At 46.3% G+C, this 25,846-nt stretch overlaps 1 protein-coding gene across 3 annotated transcripts in view; it reads right to left on the bottom strand.

Moving 5' to 3' along the window:
- Window positions 1–25,846, bottom strand: part of LOC137638480 (zinc finger protein PLAG1-like) — a 173,047-nt gene that overhangs the window by 135,255 nt on the left and 11,946 nt on the right. The window contains exon 2 of one of the 3 annotated variants that reach the window (XM_068370568.1): window positions 3,822–3,999. The exons of the other annotated variants lie outside the window; for them this stretch is intronic. The gene's annotated coding sequence lies outside the window, so the exon portion shown is untranslated. The remainder of the gene's footprint in view (window positions 1–3,821; window positions 4,000–25,846) is intronic. 3 annotated transcript variants of the gene reach the window in all.

Raw genomic sequence — 25,846 nt, 5'->3', positions numbered from 1 at the left:
GGTTGGGAGTCTGGATGAATGGGAACGTGAAAGTATGCATCTTTCAAGTCCAACGAGACCATCCAGTCCTCCTGTCTGACCGCTGCTAAGACCGACTTGGTCGTCTCCATCGTGAACGTCAGCTTGGTGACATACTCGTTGAGAGAGCTGACGTCCAGCACCGGTCTCCAACCTCCTGTCTTCTTGGCCACAAGAAAGAGACGGTTGTAGAAGCCCGGGGATTGATGGTCCCGGACTATAACCACTGCCTTCTTCTGCACAAGTAGCGACACCTCCTGTTGCAATGCTAGCCTCTTGTCCTCTTCTTTGTAGTTGGGAGAGAGGTTGATGGGCGATGTGGTCAGAGGTGGTTTGAGGCAGAATGGAATCCTGTAACCGTACCTCAGCCAACTGACAGACTGTGCGTCTGCACCTCTCTTCTCCCAGGCTCGCTAGAAGATCTTGAGTCTGGCTCCTACTGTTGTCTGGAGAATCTGAGAGTCAGTTCTTTCCCTTAGATGTCCTGGATCCTTTCCTAGACTTGCTCCTGTGAGAGTCTGGACGGGAGCTTCCTCGGCTGGGGGCTCTACCACGAAAGGGCGGTATGAACCTCGTAGCCGGGGTATCAGCCACTGGGGAGCGATAAGTCTTGGGGACTGAGGTGGCAACCTTAGACTTACGAGCCGATGAGGCTACAAGATCGTGCGTGTCCTTTTGTATCAGGGCAGCCGACAAGTCCTTAACTAGCTCCTCGGGAAAGAGGAACTTTGAGAGTGGAGCAAAAAGGAGTTGTGACCGCTGGCAAGGTGTAATGCTGGCGGAAAGGAAGGTACACAGTTGTTCCCTTTTCTTCAACACCCCTGATACAAATAACGACGCTAGCTCACCCGATCCATCTCTGATGGCCTTATCCATACAGGACATAATTAGCATGGCAGAATCTTTGTCCGCAGGAGAGGTTTTCTTGCTGAGGGCTCCCAGGCACCAGTCGAGAAAGTTGAACATTTCAAATGCCCTGAACAACCCTTTCAGAAAATGATCCAGGTCTGAGAAGGTCCAACAAACCTTCGAGCGTCTCATAGCAGTTCTCCGAGGCGAGTCCACCAGACTTGAGAAGTCAGCCTGGGCAGAGGCAGGTACTCCTAAGCCTGGTGCTTCCCCTGTGGCATACCAAACGCAACCTTTCGAAGCGAGCTTCGTTGGAGGGAACATGAAGGAAGTCTTGCCAAGGTGTTGTTTAGACTGCAGCCACTCCCCTAAGATCCTTAAAGCCCTCTTGGAGGATCTAGCTAGGACAAGCTTAGTATAGTTGGACTTAGCTTGTTGTACGCCCAGCGAAAACTCAGATGGTGGAGAGCGGGGAATAGCAGAGACGAAGTGGTCTGGGTAAATCTCCCTGAGTAGAGCCAAGACCTTACGAAAATCAATCGACAATGGAGAAAGCTTAGATTCGTCCACGTCCGATGAGGGATCAAGGTGTGCCTCCTCATCATCCGACACCTCATCAGCAGAGGGTAGCGAAGCGATCGGACCAGAATGCTGAACCGCAGAGTCAGAACGGGTAGGAACAATAACAGAGGTTTCCTCTTCCAGTAACTGTTGAGGGAAAACCTGAGGCTCAGACTGCAAAGGCTGAACAACAGACGAAGCAGAAGGCAGGCGCATGGGTGAAGGAGGTTGACTCCTAGCAAGAGAGGTTGAACCCAAGGATTGCACAAGCTGAGCGGAGGACGGAGGCGGAGTAGTCCGTTCCTGTTCCTGAGAGATGAGCGGAGCATGATGAGGTTGAGGCTGCGCAGAACAAGGTAAAGTTCTCGCAAGCTGAGGCTCCTGAGGCGCAAGTCCAGGGTGTAGAGGAGCTTGCCTTGAGGAGGGTTGAGCTCGCTGCAGCGATGGCTGAGCAGACAGACTCACGGAGGGGAGAGGTTGTTGTACCCCAACCGAGAGTTGCACCACTGGTGGAGCAGCAAGGGGAGGCGGAGGAAGAGTGGAATAACTCTCCTGATCCCAAAGCAAGGGTTGCCTTAAAGAAGGCTGAGGCTGAACACCACTGGGAACAGCGAACTCCGAAAGTGGCTCAACATCGTACGCCTGGCAGATGGTGCTGCGACCAGGCGGAGCAAGTGCAGGCGGGTCGAGCACAGGCGGAGCGAGAACAGGCGGAGGGAGTGTAGGCGGAGGAGGAGGTGCAACACTCTCAGCCCGACACTCACGCATCAAGTCCGAAAGCTGAGCTTGCATGGACTGAAGCAGGGTCCACTTGGGATCGGCAGAAACGATAACAGACTGAGGTAAAGTCACAGTCGGGCTTTGTTTTGGCAGAACCTTACTCCTCTTGGGCGGAGTACAGTCGACAGATGACTGAGGCGAGTCAGAGCTGAGCCAATGACTGCAACCTGGCTGAGCACTCGCGGACTGGACTCTACGTTTAAGCGGTCTCGAGACCTGAGACCAACGTTTCTTCCCTGCTAGTTGATCAGCGGACGAGAATAAGACGGGCTCAATCGTCTGCAGGTGGGAGTGACGGTCTAAGGAAGACACGCCCGCAACCACCGAGGATAGTTCTGTGCGCCTAACAAGGCCTGTCGAACCCTTAAGCCCTTCGACATTGCTTCTCCCCTGGGCATGGGAGCTTGCAAGAGGTCCCGGACTGGGAGGACGACTGGCTCGCACAGAAAAATCCTCACGCACCACACTGGCACCACTAGCACTTGGCACTGCACCGACACTAGCACTCGTCACAGCACTGGCACTAATTCCACCCACTGCACTCTTGACCTTCAGTTCTTTAACTTCGGCCATCAGAGACTTATGGTCACTTACCACTGATTCTACTTTATCGCCTAAAGCCTGAATAGCACGCAAAACAACTGACATATCAGGCGGAGGGCACACAGTAGGTTCGGGGGTAGCCACTACAGGGGTAGGAAAAGGTAGGGGATCATGAGGTGAGGAAAACATAGAAGAGTGAGAAGAACTTCTCCTAACTCTACCTCTCTCTAACTTAGATGAATATTTTAAAAGACGGACAAATTCCAATTCCGAAAGTCCGGCGCATTCCTCACATCGATTTTCTAATAGACAGGGCCTGTCCCTACAGTCAGAACAAGCGGTGTGAGGATCTACCGAGGCCTTCGGAATACGCCTATTGCAAGACCTACATCGTCTATGGGAGGGGGCTTGCGAAACGTCAGACATCTTGTTTCAAAGAGTTAGCCAAAGGGTGATCCAAAAACAAGCAAAATTCGTTAACCGTTATATCAGTATTATATAAAAGCTATCTAGCTAATATAAGAAGGATTCCAGTAAAGCGACAGCCGTTAATCTGAGAGAATACTTCACCAAATATCCGTGAATAAACTCGAAGACCATAAGCGTATCCCAGAACGTCTAGCCGGAAGCACGACAGAGGAATAATTGAGGAGGTGTCAACAACAAATGATTGAGTACCTGGCCACAGGTGGCGCTGGTAAGTACACCCCCTTCTAGTATTGTGATAGCTGGCGTATCCCTCCATAGAATTCTGTCGGGCAACGGAGTTGACAGCTACATGATTATCGGGTAAGTTTAATATTGAAAAATAGGTATTAATACTGTATTACAGGGTAATGTAACCTAGGGAAAAAACTACTTTTTTTCTATAGAAAAAGGTCCGCTCTCTTTGAAAACGACACTCGTTCCTGTCAAAAATTAATAGTTTCAGAAATATATATATATATATATCTATATCCACCGATAATGGGGGACCCCCAGTGGGAACTCGGGGTAACGCATATAAACAAACACTAGTAATGTATGAAAACACAAAAGGGAGAGCCCGATGGGGTACATGTTGAACTCACAGGCGACAAAAGAAGAATAGTCGACTAGAAGTGAGGCAGCCATGCGCTCACTCATATTCCCACCCCTCATGGCAGCTGTAGCTTCAAATGGCTGGAGAGCATTAAGGAAAGAGGAAGTACTGTATCGAAGAGACAGCTTCAAATTTTCTTCAGACTAACAAGTCAGATCCATCCCTTCCTGAGAAGAAACAGCAATGAACTTCAAGAAAATTCATTTAAATATAACAAATTGCATCATTACTCATTACATGGACACTGGAATATGTTTTGGGACTTTCAGAACATTGCATTGAAAAGATACGATGAATGAACCGAGTTACCTATTGTCCTACATTGAAAGCTTGATAGATTTATTTTTGGGCTCAGGCCATGTCGTCCTGATGGAAGGGTTCCTTTAGGTAGCCTTCTAAGGGATATTTGCTACAGTGATTTAACTCTTTGATGTAAGGGGGAAGAGTGGCAAAAGAACGGGGTACCGTTCTAAGTACCCGGTGGACCTCCTTCCTTACTACTCCCGCGACGCCATTCCTTTTCTTGTCGCCCTCTATGCGTGTTGTGCTCCCCATTAACCCGATGTTTTGTTAAGAGTTTTTGGAATATTCATCATGCAATCTCCAGCATCTTCATCTTCTGAAAAGTTGAGTATTAATTCTTTCCTGTATATAATTTTAGTCTCCCTTCTCACAGTTAAATTTCAATAATTCAAGTGTTTGGGTGAGCATTGCAGAGACCGTAGGCAGCCATTTTACGACTGCGGTCGCCCATTACAATTGCACTTTATTTAGTTAGTAGGGCGACATTTCTCAGTATTAAGCTATAATGTTAGCTAGTTATTATTATTATTATTATTATTATTATTATTACTTACTAAACTACAACCCTAGTTGGAAAAGCAGTATGCTATAAGCCCAGGGGCTCCAACAGGGAAAATAGCTCAGTGCGGAAAGGAAAAAAGGAAAATAAAATATTCTAAGAAGAGTAACAACAATAAATATCTCCTATATAAACTAGAAAAACTTTAACAAAACAAGAGGAAGAGAAATAAGATAGGAGAGTGTGCTCGAGTGTACCCTCAAGCAAGAGAACTCTAACCCTAGACGGTGAAAGGCCATGGTACAGAGGCTATGGCACTACCCAAGACTAGTTAGGCAAATTATACAAGTGGTGATTTTGCATACATGAATATTATTCCTCTTCCTATTACAGTATGTGGTTTTACTTATCGTATGCGGCGGGAACCCCGGTGGTACCAACTACCTTGGCCGGGGCTCCTACCAGAGCTAAGCTACTCTCGCTCATATATACGTTAGTAAAGTAATTCCCCATGTTTAGCCTCACCCTATCGTTCCTTCTCGATTCGTATGAGAGTTTACATTCTCTAGAATCTATAGATAAGTTATGATATTCATTCTCTCTCAGAGAGAAGAGGCTAAACCCTTCCTCACTCACCGAGTGTCGCCGCCGTAATGGGCGGCAACCCGGCAGCAACCAATGTCTCTCTTCCTCGCCGTCGAGTAGAACAAAGTTCTTGCTGCCTCTGGCTTTGATTTAGATAGTGAATAGCTCTGGGTGCCCCTGTCTTGCCGCCGACGATGTCGTCAGCATAGGAAGCCATGCTTCCTTAGTTCACTGTTTGAGGAAGGCGGCATACCTGCCGCCACCTCTCATATCAATGAACTACAAGACTCTCTACCCTTCCCCTTCTGTCCTTTGGTGACATCATAGCCGTCACAAAATTCTTTCACCGATGACTGCGTTACCGGCTGGTACCCTGCCGATAGCAGTTAGTTCAGCCGTCTCTGCCACCTTCCCCCTTACTCCCTTCCTTCACAGGAAGTGAATAATATTGGGGGGAAGATTGAGACGGTTCCTGACAGCTGCCGGTGGGAAACCTAACATACTTTGGGAAGTCCTCAGCTCTCCCTTGAGCTGCCATCCACATTCATTGCCGCCGATGTCATAGCCGGCGACAGGCCTTTTGAGGATGGATGGAAGCCAGAATCTGACAGATTCTTTCCCCTTCCATTGGAACTTTCATTCTGGGAAGGAGACAGTAGGCAGTCTGATAGTCCTCCTACACTTCCAACTGTTATGTTTATTCATAATAATAGGAAACTCCTTCATTAACGCTTTTTCTCTCTCTATCAGTTGGTACCACCAGGTACTAACCTAACGCCAGCAAAACTACTGTATACAACTATACAGTAGTACACATGTTTTCTAACATACTCTATGCTTCCTATCGCAGACAATTGTTGGAACCACGATATTATGCTGCGGTTGAATACTCCCTTAACACCCAGATGGTTTTTCTCGATCATCAGGGACCCAAAATATCCAATCGGTATTAATATATACTACAGGTGGATAATGTTAGTATAAGACATTTACTAACTCTAACTCTCATTCCTAGAGTTTTTTCTACCTTGTATTCTTCCTATCAGGGAAACTGAATTATTAATACTGACGGAGGTCTTAGCAATGGCCTGGGAGAAGAAACACAGATATGTGTCTTTTCTACTTCCTTTCAAGCTTAGTATCCTAAGCTACCATAAACAATAGTGATTACGATGTTAATAAAAATTGTATGCTTTTATAACACTGTATAAAAAAAAAATATCAATACTAATTTGGCCCTTTTCCTTTACAGGAGAAGCCGATGGAGAAGTGTGCAGCGTTGTTCTGCAACCACAAAGGGAACCCGAAGGGTTGCCCCACTTGCTCAAACCTGCTGGCCAATGGCTTCGGAGAAGCCCCCCTAGTCAACATAAGAGACTAGGGATACAGCGAGGGAGACCCTTCGTAAATGGGTAAGAGAGTTCCAGAAGAACTCTCCAGGTCCATACCTACCCAATGACTCCCTAAGGTGCCTATTGTTCCCCAAGGCTCTGGCGAGTGCGGTGGTGTCCCAGGAACATGTCCAGCCTCCCTTCATACAACTGAAGCTCGACTCGGACATCAATAAGGCACTGGAGGGCATGGAAATCCACTAAGAGAGGATGTCAATAGTGTCCACTGACACTGAACAGGACTTACTGCAAGGTGGCCCTGAAGAAAACGTGGAACCTCCACAAGCGGAGGAAGAAGGATCCGTATCAACGGCAACTGAAGACCCTCAGTTTCCCGTGATGGCATAACAACCTATGCCGTCAACAATCCTCGGCCCCAACTCCACAACCAGTTGCACAGGTCAACAAAAATGAAGAGATCCTAACATTGATTCAACGGATGATGGAATTGTTCCAAAGGGAACAAGAGACGATATGTGAATCGCTCAAGCAGCAGCAGATACTGTTGCAAGAAAGGATGGACCGCCCCGGATCCACCAAAGGCACTGCTAAGAAGCCCCTTAGAGTGTAGGATCTCCCTCACTGCTCCGAAACTAATCCCTGGAGGTATGCGGAGCATATGCTCATGATGAATGGGAAACTGTTCATCTCTGAGAAGTTGGGGGCCAGGCTGATTGAAGATCTTGAGTTCTGGCCTAACTTTTTGGCCCATCCAGAGTGCTACGTGAGACTGCGGGATGAAAATGCAGCCCGATAGGAAACGGTACCCAAAGAGGTCATTGTTTTTTAACATGACGGGGCGCAACCCATCCTCCTGAAAGCCTTGAAGGGAGGAGCCGGGTACACCAACTCCAAAGTCTCAGCACTGAGCAAGAAACATCCCACCTTTCTTGCCCCTTCCTCCATCTCTTCCCCCTTTTCGGAGAAAGCACTAGACTTTGCCGTCAAGGCAGTCGACGAGGGCAAACCCTGCCCAACCCTAAAGGAATGCAAACCATTTTCTCTAGCATTGCTTACCTGCGAGGAGAAGTGGAAGGTCGTCCACCTAACCTTCTCCATCTCTAAGTTGGATCCAGAGATAGCAGGCCAACAGTTCAATGAGAAGCTTCTGAAGTTGCCAGATCATCTTCTGAAGAAGGAACAGGAGTCGAAAGAGAAACTTGCGGCCTCCCTTTCTCATCAGAACTGTCTGGAAATGAGTGCAGGTCAACATAACATCCTAGAAATGTTCCTCTTCCTGGCTAAGTCTCACATGGTTACCCTTGTGAAAGACTTATATGCTTTCCTCAGAGCGAGGAGAGCCTAGAGAGAGTTTGTTTGGGCCTCAGCAACCATCAGACACAAACAAAGAAGCTGATTACCTTGAGCATCTGGGGTAAAGACTTTTTCCCACAGGAACTGGTCCAAGAGATCATTGCCAAACAGCCACGGAGAACAGGAACCTTCTCCAAAAGTGGGGCATGAACTCCAAAGAGGAAATCTTCCTAGGACGCAAGTCCCCGCCCAAGAATAAAAAGGCAAGGCGACCATGCAGACCTGCACAACTTCCTGCCGTGACTATGACCACGATACCTCAGACCACCTTCCAGATGGTCCCTCAACAACTGGTAGCCCAGTCACCAGTTTTTAACCCTAACTTTGAGAGGCAGTTGACTTCGTTTCACTCCAGTCAGAAAGGAAAAGGCCCTAAGAGAAGTTGTCCCGGAGGTAACTCCTCTCGGGGCCTAGGAGGACGTGGTTGCGGAAACAAATCCGCAGGACCCCCCAAGCAATGAGGGGCTCCAGGTAGGGGGAAGAGTGCATCACTTTCAGGATCACTGGACCTTCGATCCCTGGGCCCACAGCCTAATCACGAATGGACTCAGGTGGAAATGGAGCAGAACTCCAACCCGTTTTCCAGAATTCTTCCAACACTCCACCCCCTTGTTGGAAGAATATACCTCAGAACTCTTGAACAAGAAAGTAATAAGGAAAATAAAGTCCATCAAGTTCCAGGGAAGGCTGTTTTGTGTTCCCAAGAAAGACTCAGACAAACTCGGAGTCATTCTAGACTTGTCTCCACTCAACAAGCTCCGAACGCTTACTTTGCAAAACAAGGACCCTTCTGCCAAAAGGGGAGTAAACAGTCTCAATAGACTTAGCAGATGCTTACTGGCATCTTCCAATGAATCGCCCTTTCTCCTCCTACCTAGGATTCAAACTGCAGAAGAAGAAGTTTGTCTTCAGAGCAATGCCCTTCGGACTGAACACAGCCCCAAGGATATTCACGAAGCTAGCAGACATAATCGTCCAACAGCTACGCTGCGAAGGAGTTCAAGTGGTAGCATACCTAGACGATTGGCTGGTATGGGTAGCACCCAAGACTACTTGTCTGCAAGCAGCCAACAAGGTGATCCAGTTCCTGGAACACCTGGGCTTCAAGATCAATCGCAAGAAGTCTTGTCTCTCTCCAGCTCAACAGTTCCAGTGGCTAGGAATCCAAAGGGACTTAGTCACACCACCTCTCCATTCCATCCAAGAGGAGGAGAGAAATAGCGGGATCTGTCAGGAGACTAATTCGTCACAAGAGGATTTCAAGATGCCAACAGGAAAGAGTATTGGGCTCTCTCCAGTTTGCAGCAGTGACAGACCGGGTGCTAAAAGTTTGAAAAATGCGTCAGGAGTCTGGAGAAAATATGCATCAAACGCTCGAAGAGATCAACTAAGGTTGACCTCGACCTTGTTGCGCACACAGTTAAGGCAGTGGTCAACAGCCAAGAGCCTAGCACGGACAATTCCCCGACAACTACCACAACCATCAGTGGTGATACACATGGATGCCTCCTTGGAAGGATTGGGAGGCCATTCTCACAACAAAAAAGGGCAAGGGAATTGGTCGCACCAGTTCAAAAACTTTCATATCAACATTTTGGAAGCTATGGTAGTTTTCCTGATGTTGAAGAAACTATCCCCTCGCAGATCAATCCACATTAGATTGGTCCTGGACAATGAAGTGATAGTAGAGTGTCTAACTCGACAAGGCTCGAGATCACCTCATATCAACCATGTGATGTTAGCCATCTTCTACCTGGCAAGGAGGAAGGGAAGGCACCTATCAGCAGTTCACCTACAAGGGTTCCGCAATGTGACAGCGGACGCTCTATCCTGGCGAAAGCCCATAGAGACAGAATGGTCCCTAGACGCAGACTCATCCTCTTTCATCTCAGAAAAAGTCCCGGAACTACAGATCGACCTCTTCGCAACGAGCGACAACAAGAAAATATGTTATTTTCCTTAGTAAAATAAATTTTTGAATATACTTACCCGATGATCATGTAGCTGTCAACTCTGTTGCCCGACAGAAATCTAAGGTCGGGATACGCCAGCGATCGCTATACAGGTGGGGGTGTACACAACAGCGCCATCTGTGAGCAGGTACTCAAGTACTTCTTGTCAACAAGAACTCAATTTTCTCCTCGGTCCACTGGTTCTCTATGGGGAGGAAGGGAGGGTCCTTAAATTCATGATCATCGGGTAAGTATATTCAAAAATTTATTTTACTAAGGAAAATAACATTTTTCAATATTAATCTTACCCGATGATCATGTAGCTGATTCACACCCAGGGTGGTGGGTGGAGACCAGCATATATGTTAACATTAGAAGCTAAGTATCCCGTATCTTATTTTAGCAGTTATTCAAAATAACAAACATAAAATAAATAAGTACCTGGTAAGGAAGTCGACTTGAACCATTACTCTGCCTTTTTAAGTACGTCTTCCTTACTGAGCCTAGCGATCCTCTTAGGATGCTGAGCGACTCCTAGGTGCTAAAGTATGAAGGGCTGCAACCCATACTAAAGGTCCTCATCAAAACCTCTAATCTAGGCGCTTCTCAAGAAAGAATTTGACCACCCGCCAAATCAACCAGGATGCGGAAGGCTTCTTAGCCTTCCGGACAACCCAAAAATATTTCAAGAGAAAGATTAAAAAGGTTCTGGAATTAGGGAATTGTAGTGGTGGAGCCCCCACCACTACTGCACTCGTTGCTACGAATGGTCCCAGAGTGTAGCTGTTCTCGTAAAGAGACTGGACATTCTTAAGATAAAAGACGCGAACACTGATTAGCTTTTCCAAAAGGTTGCGTCGAAAATATTTTGCAGAGATCTATTTTGTTTAAAGGTCACGGAAGTTGTGACAGCTCCAACTTCGTGTGTCCTTACCTTCAGCCAAGCTTGGTCTTCCTCATTCAGAAGGGAATGAGCTTCTCGTATTAACAGTCTGAAAATAATAGGATAAAGAATTCTCTGACATAGGCAAAGATGAATTCTTAACTGAACACCATAAAGCTTCAGACGGGCCTCGTAAAGGTTTTTAAAATAGAACTTAAGAGCTCTTACAGGACATAATACTCTTTCTAGTTCATTTCCAACCATACGATAAGTTTGGAATAACGAACGATATTGGTCAAGGCCGAGAAGGCAGCTCGTGTTTGGCTAGAAAACCAAGATGTAGAACATGTAGCCGTTTCGGATGAAAATCTGATGTTCTTGCTGAAGGCATGAATCTCACTGACTCTTTTAGCTGTGGTTAAGCATATCAGGAAAAGTCTTTAAGGTGAGATCTTTCAGGGAGGCTGATTGAAGTGGTTCGAACCTGTCTAACATAAGGAATCTTAGAACCACCTCTAAATTCCAACCAGGTGTAACCAAACGACGCTCCTTCGTGGTCTCAAAAGACTTAAGGAGGTCCTGTAGATCTTTATTGTTGGAAAGATCTAAGCCTCTGTGACGGAAGACTGATGCCAACATGCTTCTGTAACCCTTGAAAGTGGGAGCTGAAAGAGATCGCTCTTTCCTCAGATATAAGAGGAAGTCAGCTATTTGAGTTACAGAGGTACTGGTCGAGGATACGGATACTGACTTGCACCAGTTTAGGAAGATTTCCCACTTCGATTGGTAGACTCTAAGGGTGGATGTTCTCCTTGCTCTAACAATCGCTCTGGTTGCCTCCTTCGAAAAACCTCTAGTTCTCGAGAGTCTTTCGATACTCTGAAGGCAGTGAGACGAAGAGCGTGGAGGCCTTGGAGTACCTTCTTACGCGTGGCAGACGTAGCAGGTCCACCCTTAGGGGAAGAGTTCTGGGAACGTCTACTAGCCATCGAAGTACCTCGGTAAGTTATTCTCTCGCGGGCCAGAGGGAAGCAACTAGTGTCAACTTTGTCCCATCGTGAGAGGCGAACTTTTGCAGTACCTTGTTGACAATCTAGAACGGAGGGAATGCATATAGATCTAGATGAGACTAATCTAGTAGAAAGGCATCTAAAAGAACCACGGCTGGGTCCGGGATAGGTGAGCAAAGTATTGAGAGCCTCTTGGACATCGAGGTTGCGAAGAGATCTATGGTTGGCTGGCCCCAGGTGACCCAAAGTCTCTTGCATACATCTCTGTGGAGGGTCCAATATGTTGGAATTATTGTCCCTTCCTACTGAGACAATCTGCTAAGACATTCAAGTTGCCTTGGAAGAAACTTGTTACTAGTGAAAAGTCTAGACCTGTTGAACAGGAGAGGAGGTCACTAGCGAACTCGCACCATGTCAGAGAGTAGGTCCCTCCTTGCTAGGAGATGAACATCAAAGCAGGGAGTTGTCCGTGTTGACCTCCACTACTTTGTCTTGAAGGAGAGACCTGAAGCTTTTCCAGGTCAGACGTACTGCCAGAAGCTTCTTGCAGTTAAAATGCATTGTCCTTTGACTCGAGTTCCATAATCCCGAGCATTCCCTACCGCCTAAGGTCGCACCCCAGCCTACGTCCGATGCGTCTGAGAAGAGAACGTGGTTGGGAGTCTGAACAGTCAGGGGAAGACCCTATAAAAGGTTGATAAAGTCCTTTCATCAGGTTAGACCAGACTTATCTTCCGGAAACCGGGATCGAGACCGCTTCTAGCGTCTTGTCCTTTTCCAGTGAAGAGCTAGATGAAACCGAAGAGGACGGAGGTGTAGTCTTCCAAGTGACACCAATTGAACCACGGATGACAGTGTCCTAACCAGACTCATCCACAGCCTGACAGGGCCGTATTCCTTCTTCAGCATCTTCTGGATGGATAGCAGGGCTGGGGGTTGATCGTCTTGTTCAGCCATGTCCTCATCAGAGGGTTCCTCATCCGAAACTGATGAGGAAACGGCAACGGAGTGGGCAACGTCTGACTCGCTGAATCCGGTCGCACTGGTGGATGCGTGACGGAGCCGGACACAAGATCATGGTACTGCTGCACAGTCTGTGAACTGTCAACCATGGGGATGCGAGGAAGTACAGCGACAACCCGAAACTGTCTAGACTGTCTGGGTAGTGCAGACAACCCCTTATCGGGTTGCTGAGGTTGCCGCACTGCGTCACAACAAGTCACCTCTGCTGGTTGTTGAACGTCTTCCCAGTGACACACTGAACGTCCACAACCACCTCCGAGAGTAGCTTAACGTTAACGTGCGACTGGCAACCCACACTGGGTCGCACCGGTGGAGGAACCATCTCAACTGGCGGACGTGAGTAGGATACCTCAGCGTCAACAGGGCGTACAACCAACCGGTAGGAAGGTCGTTGGCAAGAAGGTTCTTCTCCGTAAAAAATCCTCTATCAAGGACTAAGCTTGGACTGCATGTCTTGCAACAAAGCCCAAGGTCTATGGGAGCAGGTGTGGCAACAGACGGGGTTAGCGACTGAAGCGGAACCATTTACCCTCCCTGGAAGCATGTTATGCTTTAATTAAAGTCCATAGGAGGCTAAGCAGCTTAAGGCTCCTCTCCAAATGACAGAGTCCTCAAGAAAATATCAGAAGGAGGGAGAACAGCACTTTCTCATCTACAGGAACCATGTCCGAGAAAAGCTAGGTTATCTCAGTGAGGGTTTCACTGGTGCAAAAGCAGCAGACCAGAAGGCAACGTTATGAAACTGCTTGACAGTCTGTGAACTGTCAAAAACTGAACTGTCAACCACAACAGGAGCGTGAGGACATACAGCACTGGTGTATTAGTAGCAGACCAGAAGGCAACGTCATGTAACTGTTTGACAGTCTGTGAGTTGGCAACAACCAAAGTTGTGTGGGGAAGCCTCAACTCCTGACTGACTAGTTTGCTGCGGGCGAGTGGCGGTAACCACAGTGTGTTGCGGAGGCTGACACACCGTGTCAAAACACAGCAGCTTGTGGTAGCTCACGCACGGCAACGGAGTGCTCCGTGTGTCTGTGGGAGTCATCATACATCTGGCAGGGTTGACTGTGCATGGGTGGGGGAGCTCTCACAACAAGAGTGTGGGAGCAGGAAGCCATGCCGGGCGCACAACCGTGGTAGGTGTAGGCCCACGGGTGCATCGTCAACCTTCTCCGCAGTCGGAGTGTGGGAGCTGGCAACAACAAAAGCAGAGTGTTGGTGCGTGGGAGGGACTGCCGTGGGTTGCGGAGCATGCCGCATGGGTTGCGGAGCATGCCGCATTGTGTCAAAACACGGCAGCTCTACAGCACCTTCCCACTGCTGATGCGGTAGCTCACGCATGTCAATGGAGGGTGCAGCATGAACATGCGTCTGGCAGGGTCGACTGCGCATCGGAGGTGGAGCTCTCACAGGTGGGGTGTGGGAGCAGGCAGCCGCAGTATCTGCTGAGCGCACAACCGTGGAAGGTTGTAGATAAACAGGTGCATTGTCAACCTTCCAGCACGATACTCCTGCATGAAGGAGCAAGCTGAGACTGTATAGTCTGCAGCATGGACCCCTAGGGTCTATGAAAGACGGCAACAAACGGAGCTACTGTCCGTTGTGACTGAGGGTCTAAAACAGCTGGTGCGGCAACAGACGGAGTTACTGCCTGTTGCGGTACCACCTTGCCTCTCTTGGGAGGTGTGCAGTCGTCGGATGACTGGAGCGAGTCCGAACTGACCCAGTGGCTACACCTAGGCCGTTGGACTTGCGCGGAAGGGACCGACTTGCACTTAAAAGCTGCAAGATTTGGTCCATGGTTTCTGCGAGAAACCTCTTCCGCAGACGAGGAATAAATGGGCTCTCTCGTCTTTGTGTGGGTGGGGTGATCACGTCGGCAACGTGTGTATATACACCCGAAACCACGGAGGGAAACGTCTGTTCGTCGATCAAGACCTGTGGAACCCATAAGTCCTTCGACATTACTTCTCCCCTGGGCTTGGGAGCTTGTAAGAGGTATCGGACTAGGTGAACAACTGGCACGAACAGACGAACCCTCGAACGCAACACTGTAACACTTTGCGCATATCACTTTATCACTTTTGATTTTCTGTTTGCACTTATTTCACTGAACTCGAAACTTTAAGTGATTTGTACCTGAAACACGCAATCCTATCCTTCATTAAAAGGTAGTAATTGCGAAAACAGTTTTACAATGTAACAGAAAAACATAATGAAAGATAAAGAATTCAGTGGCTGGAAAAGAGACTAAACACTAGATCAAATAAACTACGTTTAAAATCTCTCACCGCATAAAGCCTGGGAACAAGAATAAAACTCTAGAAACGTTTTACCTTCTTCTCCTATAGCGACTAGGGAGAAGAGTAAAAAAAAAAAACGAGAACAACGTTACCCGCTTGAACGAAACGTTTATTCTCCTCTCTCTCCCTCCGTCTCTATCTCTCTCTCTCTCTCTCTCTCTTGACTTAGAACCTGAGAGAAGAGCCCAATTATATATCGTTAAAACATATTATTTGTTAAAGGAAAAAAACTGAAAGGTTTCCCAAATAAAAAGTTCCTTTATTAGAATTAAAACCATTTAAGCTAAGAAAGAATGAACGAAACGCTAGAATCGGTTTACTCTTACTGCAACGTGAAACCGTGAAATACTCTCTCTCTATCGTAACGATAGAGCGCATGTTGAACGTTCTGAACGTCAACAACTGCGGAGACTAAACTAAACGTTAGTTCATCTTTGAAAACAGTACGAGACTATCAAAGAAATTCTTCCAAAAATTTTAAAATTAAAATAGCATAAATTCTTAAAAGGAAATACGATATGACGGCCTCAATGTTAATTAACTTCGGTTCCAAGTAAGGACCGCCTACTATTAGGAAAGGTCGCATATAAACAAACATAAAAATTCATTTTTATAAGTTTATAATAAATGGAAAGTTAATCGAAGAGGCCTATAAATGGCGGAGAGATATAAAAAAAAATCTATAACTTTGTTAAGCAAAATTACCAAAAACCTAAACACACTTCCGTCTAAGGGAAGGGTCGGTCATTTAAAAGTGAAAGAGAGTCTATACTCTCTTCGTCACCAACACTTCCGTCTAAGGGAAGGGTCGGCCATTTAAAAGTGAAAGAGAGTCATTACTCTCTTTGTCACCATAATTAAATCTATCCAAAACGAGTTCAAGTTTTGAAATGAAGATAAAACCCCTGCATAGCGAAAGCTCAAAACTGGAATAGTGTACTTCACCAAAAAGTTGTGAAAACAAATCCAGTTAGGGACGGCGTATTAGTAGGTCTTGCCGGTGGCACGACAGAGGAAAAATTGAGTTCTTGTTGACAAGAAGTACTTGAGTACCTGCTCACAGATGGCGCTGTTGTGTACACCCCCACCTGTATAGCGATCGCTGGCGTATCCCGACCTTAGATTTCTGTCGGGCAACAGAGTTGACAGCTACATGATCATCGGGTAAGATTAATATTGAAAAACCTCATTTCGTAACCCCTTATATGGATCCTCAAGCAGAGGCGGTGGACGCCATGTCCCTCGACTGGAACAAGTGCAATCGCATTTACCTGTTTCCACCAACCAATCTCCTGCTAAGAGTCCTCGACAAGCTAAGATCCTTCAGAGGGACAGCAGCAGTAGTGGCCCCCAAGTGGCCCAAAAGCAATTGGTTTCCTCTAGTCCTAGAGCTGAAACTGAAGCTGTTTCCTCAGCCGGATCCAGTACTATCTCAACTGGTCCAGAAGTCGACTGTCTATGCTTCATCCTCAAGAACCAACCACCTACATCTCATGATTTTCTCGCCCTAGCTGCGAACAAAAAGATTGGAATCTCGAAGGATAAAGTTGACTTCATCGAGGAGTACAAGTCAAGTTCGACTAGGAGACAATATGAATCGTCATGGAAGAAATGGGTTTCCTTTGTGAAAATAAGGAAACCAACTGAGATATCAATAGATTTCTGTCTTGCATTCTTCATATACCTACACAAAAAAGGCCTGGCCTCTACTACAATTACTTTGTGTAAATCGGCCCAGGCTAGACCACTTCTGTATGCTTGAGGTGGACCTCTCTCGTGAAATCTTTAATAAGATCCCAAAAGCATGCGCTAGACTCAAGCCAGCAACCCCACCAAAGCCCATCACATGATATTTGGACAAAGTCTTGCAACTATGCTACGAACCAAACAATGAGGATTGTACTCTAAAGGATTTAACACAGAAAGTAATTTTTCTTTCAACATATGGACTTACTCCGCTCATACAATGGGTGGAGATCATCCAGGGTCTTCTATAAACATCACGCGAAGCAAGTACATGAAATAAAACACTTTGTGGTGGGAGCGGGTAGTGTCATTAATCCTGTCGTCTAGTGCTGCGATGAACAGTGGGCAATTTTGGGACTTTACAGTGCATCGGGTGCATGGGTATACCTACCCTCTAGTGCAGATCACAGCGATGATCAACATACTGTTCTGTATAGGTGCATATCTGACCAATACACCAGTGCCAAGTGAACGTTTGCGTCAGTGTTTATGCATTTCTGAACATCTGAACATGTCAGATAGATTTGGTTTCACATCTCCATTGAGTGGCGTTAATTCGATAATGTATTTATATATTTTTTCTAAACGATAAAATATGGACCTTGATGTGTTGTAATGCTGGATCAGATTCATACTTTGTTGTAACTACATTTGATTAATTAGTTGCAAAATAAAATACATAAAACGTATTTGCTCCTTATTACTGCTGCCTCAGTTATGGACTAATAAAATATACTAGAGTTTTATTTAATCCATGTATAGGGCTTATAACTTGAAATCACAATAACGATTTCTGAAAGAACGAATCTTACATTCTCAGGGTAAGTAAAAAGGTAAACTCCAAAGTTTTCCCTTTTGTTCCTACGGAAATACAAACCTTGAATCCCTATTGTCGATAACAACATTTTCCCTGTTGGGGTCAGGAGGCACTAAACCAGCTCCAGGCCTAGTGGAAATGACAGATCTCTGGAATTTCACACACAGGACTAGTAGACCAAATAAGGCAATCTATTCAAAGTGGAAGGCACATACACAAACCCACAGCTAATAGTAATTTTAAGACAATGCTCTAGTATGCTTCCATCAGGCGACATGGCCTGAGCCCAAAAAACGGATTTTGAGTTAAGCGAAAAATCTATTTTTAGGTGAGAGTGCCATGTCGTCCTGATGGACCTACCCTTTTGCTGACCCCTCCCAAAATTACTTTATCTGCGGTCATTTCCGCTTAACGAAAATAGGAATGGCGTCGCGGTAGTAGTAGTGAAGGAGGTCCACCGGGTACCTAGAACGACACCCCCTTCTTTTGCCACTCTTCCCCCTTACATCAAAGAATTAAATCTATTTGGGGTGAAGATTGCTATGTGTCGTATCTAGAATACGTCCCCTGATATTATGCGATATCCTTTATTGGATACCCGCGCCAGGAGTTAGAATCCTAGAGACCTTCGGTTTAATTCTCTGGGAGTATCACTGTTGCAAATATCCCTTAGAAGGCTACCTAAAGGAACCCTTCCATCAGAATGACATGGCCCTCTCACACAAAAACAGATTTTTCGCTTTGCTCAAAATCCGTTTTAATTATCAATTTCTCAAGATAACCACTATAATGAAAATAAAAATTACCTTCAAGTCCTAGTGACAGTGTATGGACTAAACTTTATATAGTATTCGAATCACTAGATTTCATTCCTAACTTCACACATTCAACAACAACAGAACTATTTCAAGACTTACATAAAAAGCAAAAAGCTCTCTACCAAATAGCTACTTCACTGCTAAAGTGTTGAATGCCTACCATCATATCATCAACCACCTTTCTTAAACTATGACAAGCTCAGGCTACAAAACAGATCAATTCCCTTGATTTCAGAAAACAGCAACTAAGTAAAATTAATTTGAAAAACAATCTTGGGAAGATTTTCTAAATCTGATACGACTTTTCCTCATCCTAGTTACCATTTACTTAATATCTTACTTAAACTTAATTGAGACCTGCTCATCAGATACAAGTAGTAATTGTATAGTGTTTCCTGTTGCATCTAGCTGTATTATTTCTATCTTTTCTAAGCATATATCTATCACAATATAAGACTTCATTTTGGCTCCAATAAGATGAATACATTCCTCAAATACATTATATCATTTCCTAAACACAGTTTTCCTCTATAGTACACTTAAATGTATATGGATTGCAGCACAAAACTTAAAAAAAGACAGTATAGAACTCAAAATCTAATCTTAAATCAATGAAAACATGAAGTGCTCAATATAAAGCTATACTAAATTTGAAGAGGGGATGCCCAAATTTTCCAAATATGTCAGATTTGGTAAACATTCCCAAGCAAAGCCAGAATAAGAGCACTGACATTTTACACCCTTGGGCGGTGATCCGTGGAAACTAAAGCCTAGTCATCAGTATTTGTTGCATATACTGTACACACTGTTAGGATGTAAAACAAATAAAATACTGGTAAGTCATTGAAATAAATATCAAAAAATTAAATGACTACTTTTAATTATGCATATGTTCATCAAATAGCAAGCCCTTGTGCTATATTTTCCTTATACGGTCCCCATTTCGGATATAAGTCTATAAGTATGGAATGAGCTCTACAAAGAAGTGAGTTCAAGAATTCAAAAATACGTAAGTATTAATGAAAGTATGGAACTTATAGCCTAACTTTACATCCATAGTTTTGTGCTAATTCACAAATAAGTTCCGGATTAGACATCAATAAAATTATGTGAATTCAGTGTGGACCACTAGTCGATGAATAAAATCAATCAACATTTGAAAAATTAAGTTCCTAGAATCCTTATACAGTAATGCATATAAATTGATTTGTGAAATGATATTTTAATTATAAAATAAATTTTTGAATATACTTACCCGGTGAATATATAATAGCTGCAACTCTGTTGCTCGACAGACACATACATAAAAACTCGCCAGCGATCGCTATACAGGTTGCGGGTGTGCCCACCAGCGCCAACTGTCGGCCAGATACCACTCTCGATGTAAACAAAACCTTCAATTTCTTCTCATCCCACTACGTCTCTATTGGGGAGGAAGGGAGGGTCGTTTAATTTATATATTCACCGGGTAAGTATATTCAAAAATTTATTTCATAATTAAAATATCATTTTTAAATATTTAACTTAGCCGGTGAATATATAATAGCTGATTCACACCCAAGGAGGTGGGTAGAGACCAGAGTTAAATATGTTTACATCGTATAAGCTAAGAGTTTTTTATTTCATTTTGACAGTTATCAATATAACAAAACCAAAATAAATAGGTACCTGGTAAGGAAGTCGACTTAGACGATTACTCTGCCTTGTAAGTACGTCTTCCTTACGGAGCACAGCGATCCTCTTAGGATGCTGACAGACTCCCAGGAGCTGAAGTATCAAGGGCTGCAACCCATACAACAGGACCTCATCAAACCCCTAATCTGGGCGCTCTCAAGAAATGACTTTGACCACCCGCCAAATCAACCAGGATGCGAAAGGCTTCTTAGCCTTCCGGACAACCCATAAAAACAACATTAAAACATTTCAAGAGACAGATTAAAAGGATATGGAATTAGGGAATTGTAGTGGTTGAGCCCTCACCCACTACTGCACTCGCTGCTACGAATGGTCCCAGTGTGTAGCAGTTCTCGTAAAGAGACTGGACATCTTTCAAGTAAAATGACGCGAACACTGACTTGCTTCTCCAATAGGTTGCGTCCATGATAGTTTGCAGAGATCTATTTTGCTTAAAGGCCACGGAAGTTGCTACAGCTCTAACCTCGTGCGTCTTAACCTTAAGCAAAGATCGGTCTTCCTCACTCAAGTGTGAATGAGCTTCTCGTATTAACAATCTGATAAAATATGACAAAGCATTCTTTGACATAGGCAAGGATGGTTTCTTAACCGAACACCATAACGCTTCAGATTGGCCTAGTAAAGGTTTAGTACGAGCTAAGTAGAACTTAAGAGCTCTAACAGGGCATAAGACTCTTTCTAGTTCATTGCCTACGATCTCCGATAAGCTAGGAATATCGAAAGATTTAGGCCAAGGACGAGAAGGTAGCTCATTTTTGGCTAGGAAACCAAGCTGCAGAGAACAAGTAGCTTTTTCTGACGAAAACCCGATGTTCTTGCTGAAGGCATGAAGCTCACTGACTCTTTTAGCCGAGGCTAAGCATACCAGGAAAAGAGTCTTAAGAGTGAGATCTTTCAGGGAGGCTGAATGTAAAGGCTCAAACCTGTCTGACATGAGGAATCTTAGGACCACGTCTAAATTCCACCCAGGTGTAGCCAAACGACGTTCCTTAGAGGTCTCAAAAGACTTAAGGAGGTCTTGCAGATCTTTATTGTTGGAAAGATCTAAGCCTCTATGCCGGAAGACCGAGGCCAACATGCTTCTGTAGCCCTTGATAGTAGGAGCTGAAAGGGATCGTACTTTTCTCAGGTATAAGAGAAAATCAGCTATTTGGGCTACAGAGGTACTGGTCGAGGATACGGAAACTGACTTGCACCAGTCTCGGAAGACTTCCCACTTTGATTGGTAAACTCTAATGGTAGACGCTCTCCTCGCTCTAGCAATCGCACTGGCTGCCTCCTTCGAAAAGCCTCTAGCTCTCGAGAGTCTTTCGATAGTCTGAAGGCAGTCAGACGAAGAGCGTGTAGGCTTTGGTGTACCTTCTTTACGTGTGGCTGACGTAGAAGGTCTACTCTTAGAGGAAGACTTCTGGGAACGTCTACTAGCCATCGAAGTACCTCGGTGAACCATTCTCTCGCGGGCCAGAGGGGAGCAACTAACGTCAACCTTGTCCCTTCGTGAGAGGCGAATTTCTGCAGTACCTTGTTGACAATCTTGAATGGTGGGAATGCGTAAAGATCTAGATGTGACCAATCTAGGAGGAAGGCATCTATATGTATTGCTGCTGGGTCTGGGACTGGAGAGCAATAGATTGGAAGCCTCTTGGTCAGCGAGGTTGCAAAGAGATCTATGGTGGGTTGACCCCAAGTCGCCCAAAGTCTCTTGCACACATCCTTGTGGAGGGTCCATTCGGTTGGAATTACTTGACCTTTCCGACTGAGACAATCTGCTAGGACGTTCAAGTCGCCCTGGATGAACCTCGTTACTAGGGAGATGCCTCGATCTTTTGACCAGATGAGCAGGTCCCTTGCGATCTCGTACAAAGTCAGTGAGTGGGTACCTCCCTGTTTGGAAATGTACGCCAAGGCCGTGGTGTTGTCCGAGTTGACTTCCACCACCTTGCCTCGAAGGAGATTCTCGAAGCTTATCAAGGCCAGATGAACCGCCAAAAGCTCCTTGCTGTTGATATGCATGCTCCTCTGACTCGAGTTCCACAGACCTGAGCATTCCCGACCGTCCAGCGTCGCGCCCCAGCCCAAGTCCGATGCGTCCGAGAAGAGAACGTGGTTGGGTTTCTGAACTGCCAGGGGAAGACCCTCTCGTAGGCTGATATTGTCCTTCCACCAAGTCAGACAAGACTTTATCTTTTCGGAAATCGGGATCGAGACCGCCTCTAGCGTCTTGTCCTTTTTCCAGTGAAAAGCCATATGGAATTGAAGAGGTCGGAGGTGTAGCCTTCCTAGCGAGACAAATTGCTCCAGGGATGACAGCGTTCCTACCAGACTCATCCACAGCCTGACTGAGCAGCGTTCTTTCTTCAGCCTCTTCTGGATGGAGAGCAGGGCTTGATCTATTCTGGGGGCCGACGGAAAAGCCCGAAAAACTTGACTGTGAATCTCCATCCCTAAATACAGAATAGTTTGGGATGGGACCAGCTGTGACTTTTCCAAGTTGACTAGGAGTCCCAATTCCTTGGTCAGATCTAGAGTCCAATTGAGATCCTTCAGACAGCGATGACTGGAAGAGGCTCTGAGAAGCCAGTCGTCCAAATAAAGGGAGGCTCGGATGTCCGATAAGTGGAGGAATTTTGCCACATTCCTCATAAGCCTCGTAAACACGAGAGGAGCTGTGCTTAGGCCAAAGCACAGGGCCCGAAACTGGTACACCACATCGTCGAAGACGAATCTCAGAAAAGGTTGGGAGTCTGAGTGAATGGGGATGTGGAAGTAGGCGTCCCTTAGGTCTAGAGAGACCATCCAGTCTTCCTTTCTGACCGCTGCTAGGACTGACTTTGTGGTCTCCATGGTAAACTTCGTCTTTGTGACAAAGACATTCAGAGCACTGACGTCTAGCACCGGTCTCCAACCTCCTGTCTTCTTTGATACTAGGAAGAGACGGTTGTAAAACCCCGGTGATTGAAGGTCCGAGACTTTGACCACCGCTCCCTTCTCTAGCAAAAGAGACACTTCCAGTTTCAGGGCTTGTCTCTTTTCTTCCTCTCGGTACCTGGGAGAGAGATCGATGGGGGACGTCGCTAGAGGAGGTCTGCGTACAAAAGGGATTTTGTACCCCTCTCTGAGCAACCTCACAGATTGTTGATCTGCGCCTCTCTTCTCCCAGGCTGTCTGAAGTTGCGGGCAGTCAGACTCTGCCCTTAGAGGATTTGGATCCTTTCCTCTTCCCTCTCTTCCCTTCGGCACGAGCACCTCCCCTGCTGGAGGCTCTGCCACAAAAGGGCGGGATAAACCTGGACGCTGGAGTGTCTATCCTAGGTCTAGCAGACAAGGCAGGCAAAGGGGGAGCTTTGCGAGCCGAGGACGCAACTAGATCGTGGGTGTCCTTCTACACTAAAGACAAGGCAATTTCCTTGACCAAGACTTCAGGAAACAAGCACTTAGACAAGGGCGCAAAGAGTAGCTCAGATCTTTGGCATGGCGTCACTCCAGCTGACAGAAAAGAGCACAGAGACTCTCGTTTCTTAAGGACTCCGGACGTGAATGAAGCGGCAAGCTCATTGGACCCATCACGGACGGCCTTGTCCATGCAGGACATAATGAGTAAGGAAACATCCCTATCGGCAGAAGAGATTTTCCTACTCAGGGCTCCTAAACACCAGTCCAGGAAGTTAAAGACTTCAAACGCCCTAAATATGCCTTTAAGAAGGTGGTCCAGGTCCGAGGGTGACCAACAAATCTTCGAGCGTCTCATGGCAAGGCGGCGGGGAGAGTCTACAAGACTTGATAAGTCGCCCTGGGCAGAGGCAGGAACTCCCAAGCCGAGAACTTCTCCCGTGGCATACCAGACGCTCGATCTAGACGCGAGTTTAGATGGGGGGAAGGCAAATGCCGTCTTCCCTAAACTCCTCTTGGTCTCTAACCAATCGCCTAACAGCCGTAAAGCTCTCTTGGATGAGCGAGAGAGAACGAGTTTAGTAAAGGCAGGCATGGTAGCAGGAACGCCTAAGACAAACTCTGACGGCGGCGAACGAGGAGCCACAGAAATAAAGTGATCAGGGAACAACTCTTTAAAAACAGCCATGACTTTTCTAAAGTCCAAGGATGGTTGAACTGCTTTAGGCTCATCTAGTTCTGAAGGCTGATCCTCAGGATGTGGTTCAGCAACGTCCTCATCTGACAGTTCCTCATCCGATAACTGATGAGAAAACGGCAAAGGTGTAGGCAACGTTTGACTCGCAGAGTCCGGTCGCACTGGTGCATACGTGACGGAGCCGGACGAAGCGTCCTGGAACTGCTGAACAGTCTGGGAACTGTCAACAGCAACAGGTGCGCGAGGACGCACAGCGTCCACCCGAGACTGTTTAGACCGTCTGGGTTGTGCAGTCAACACCATACCGGGTTGCGGAGGTTGACGCACCGCGTCAAAACAAGTCAACTCTGATGGTTGATGAACGTCCTGAACGTCACCAATCGCATCCGTGCGTTGCCTAACGTCAACGTGCGGCTGGAAATCCACACTGGGTCGCATCGGTGGAGGTACCACCCCAACTGGTTGACGCGAGAAAGCTACATCCACGTCAACAGGACGCACAACAGAACGCTTGGATGGCTGATGGCCAGTAGGTTCAACGGAAACCTTCTCAGCGTTGTAGTCCTCCATCAAGGACGCAAGCTTAGACTGCATGTCTTGCAGTAACACCCATTTAGGGTCTACGGAAGCAGGTGCGGTAACAGACGGGGTTAGCGAATGAGACGGCACAACTTTGCCTCTCTTAGGAGGCGAGCAGTCATCAGATGACGGCAACGGGTCCGAACTGTCCCAGTGGCTACAACCGGGACGTTGGACTTGTCCTGAAGGGACCGACTTACGCTTTAAAGGTCTGGAGACCTTGGTCCAAGGTTTCTTACGTGAAACACCTTCGGACGACGAGGTAAAAATGGGCTCTCTCGTCTTACGTTGGTAGGGGCGATCTTGGAGAGATACGCCTGATACCATAGAGGGAACGTCTGTTCGCTGATCAAGGCCTCTCGAATCCATGAGTCGTACGACATTGCTTCTCCCCTGGGCTTGGGAGCTTGCAAGAGGTCCCGGACTAGGTGGACGACAGGCACGAACAGACGAACCCTCGATCGCAATACTGTTCACAACACTTTGCGTAACACTAGGCACTTTGACACTTTCCGCCGTGGCACTTTGGCACTTGAGTTCCTTTACGTCCGCCATGAGTTGATTTCGGTCACTTGCTAAAGCCTCAACTCTCTCCCCCAAGGCATGAATAGCACGCATCATGTCTTGCATAGACGGTTCCTGAGTGCTAGGAGGGGGGTTAGGAACAACCACTACAGGGGAAGGATTAGGTTCAGGGGCATGTGGAGAGGAAAAATCTACCGACCTAGAAGAACTTCTCCTTACCCTATCTCTCTCTAGTCTGCGTGTATATTTATCAAATTCGATAAAATCGAATTCCGAAAGGCCCACGCATTCCTCACACCGATCTTCCAATTGACAGGTTTTACCCCGACAATTGGAACAAACAGTGTGAGGGTCGAGAGAAGCCTTTGAAAGACGCCTATGACAGTCCCTAGCATTACACTTTCGAAACTTGGGAACTTGAGAAGGGTCAGCCATTTTGAATTAGTCAAGGGAAAATTCCAAAAACGATCTAAGTCATCAACAA

Source organism: Palaemon carinicauda, chromosome 3 (assembly GCF_036898095.1).
Source record: "Palaemon carinicauda isolate YSFRI2023 chromosome 3, ASM3689809v2, whole genome shotgun sequence".
NCBI lineage: Eukaryota > Metazoa > Arthropoda > Malacostraca > Decapoda > Palaemonidae > Palaemon > Palaemon carinicauda.
The sequence above is the reverse complement of the archived record's forward strand: the minus strand, read 5'-3'. Positions and strand labels throughout refer to the sequence as shown.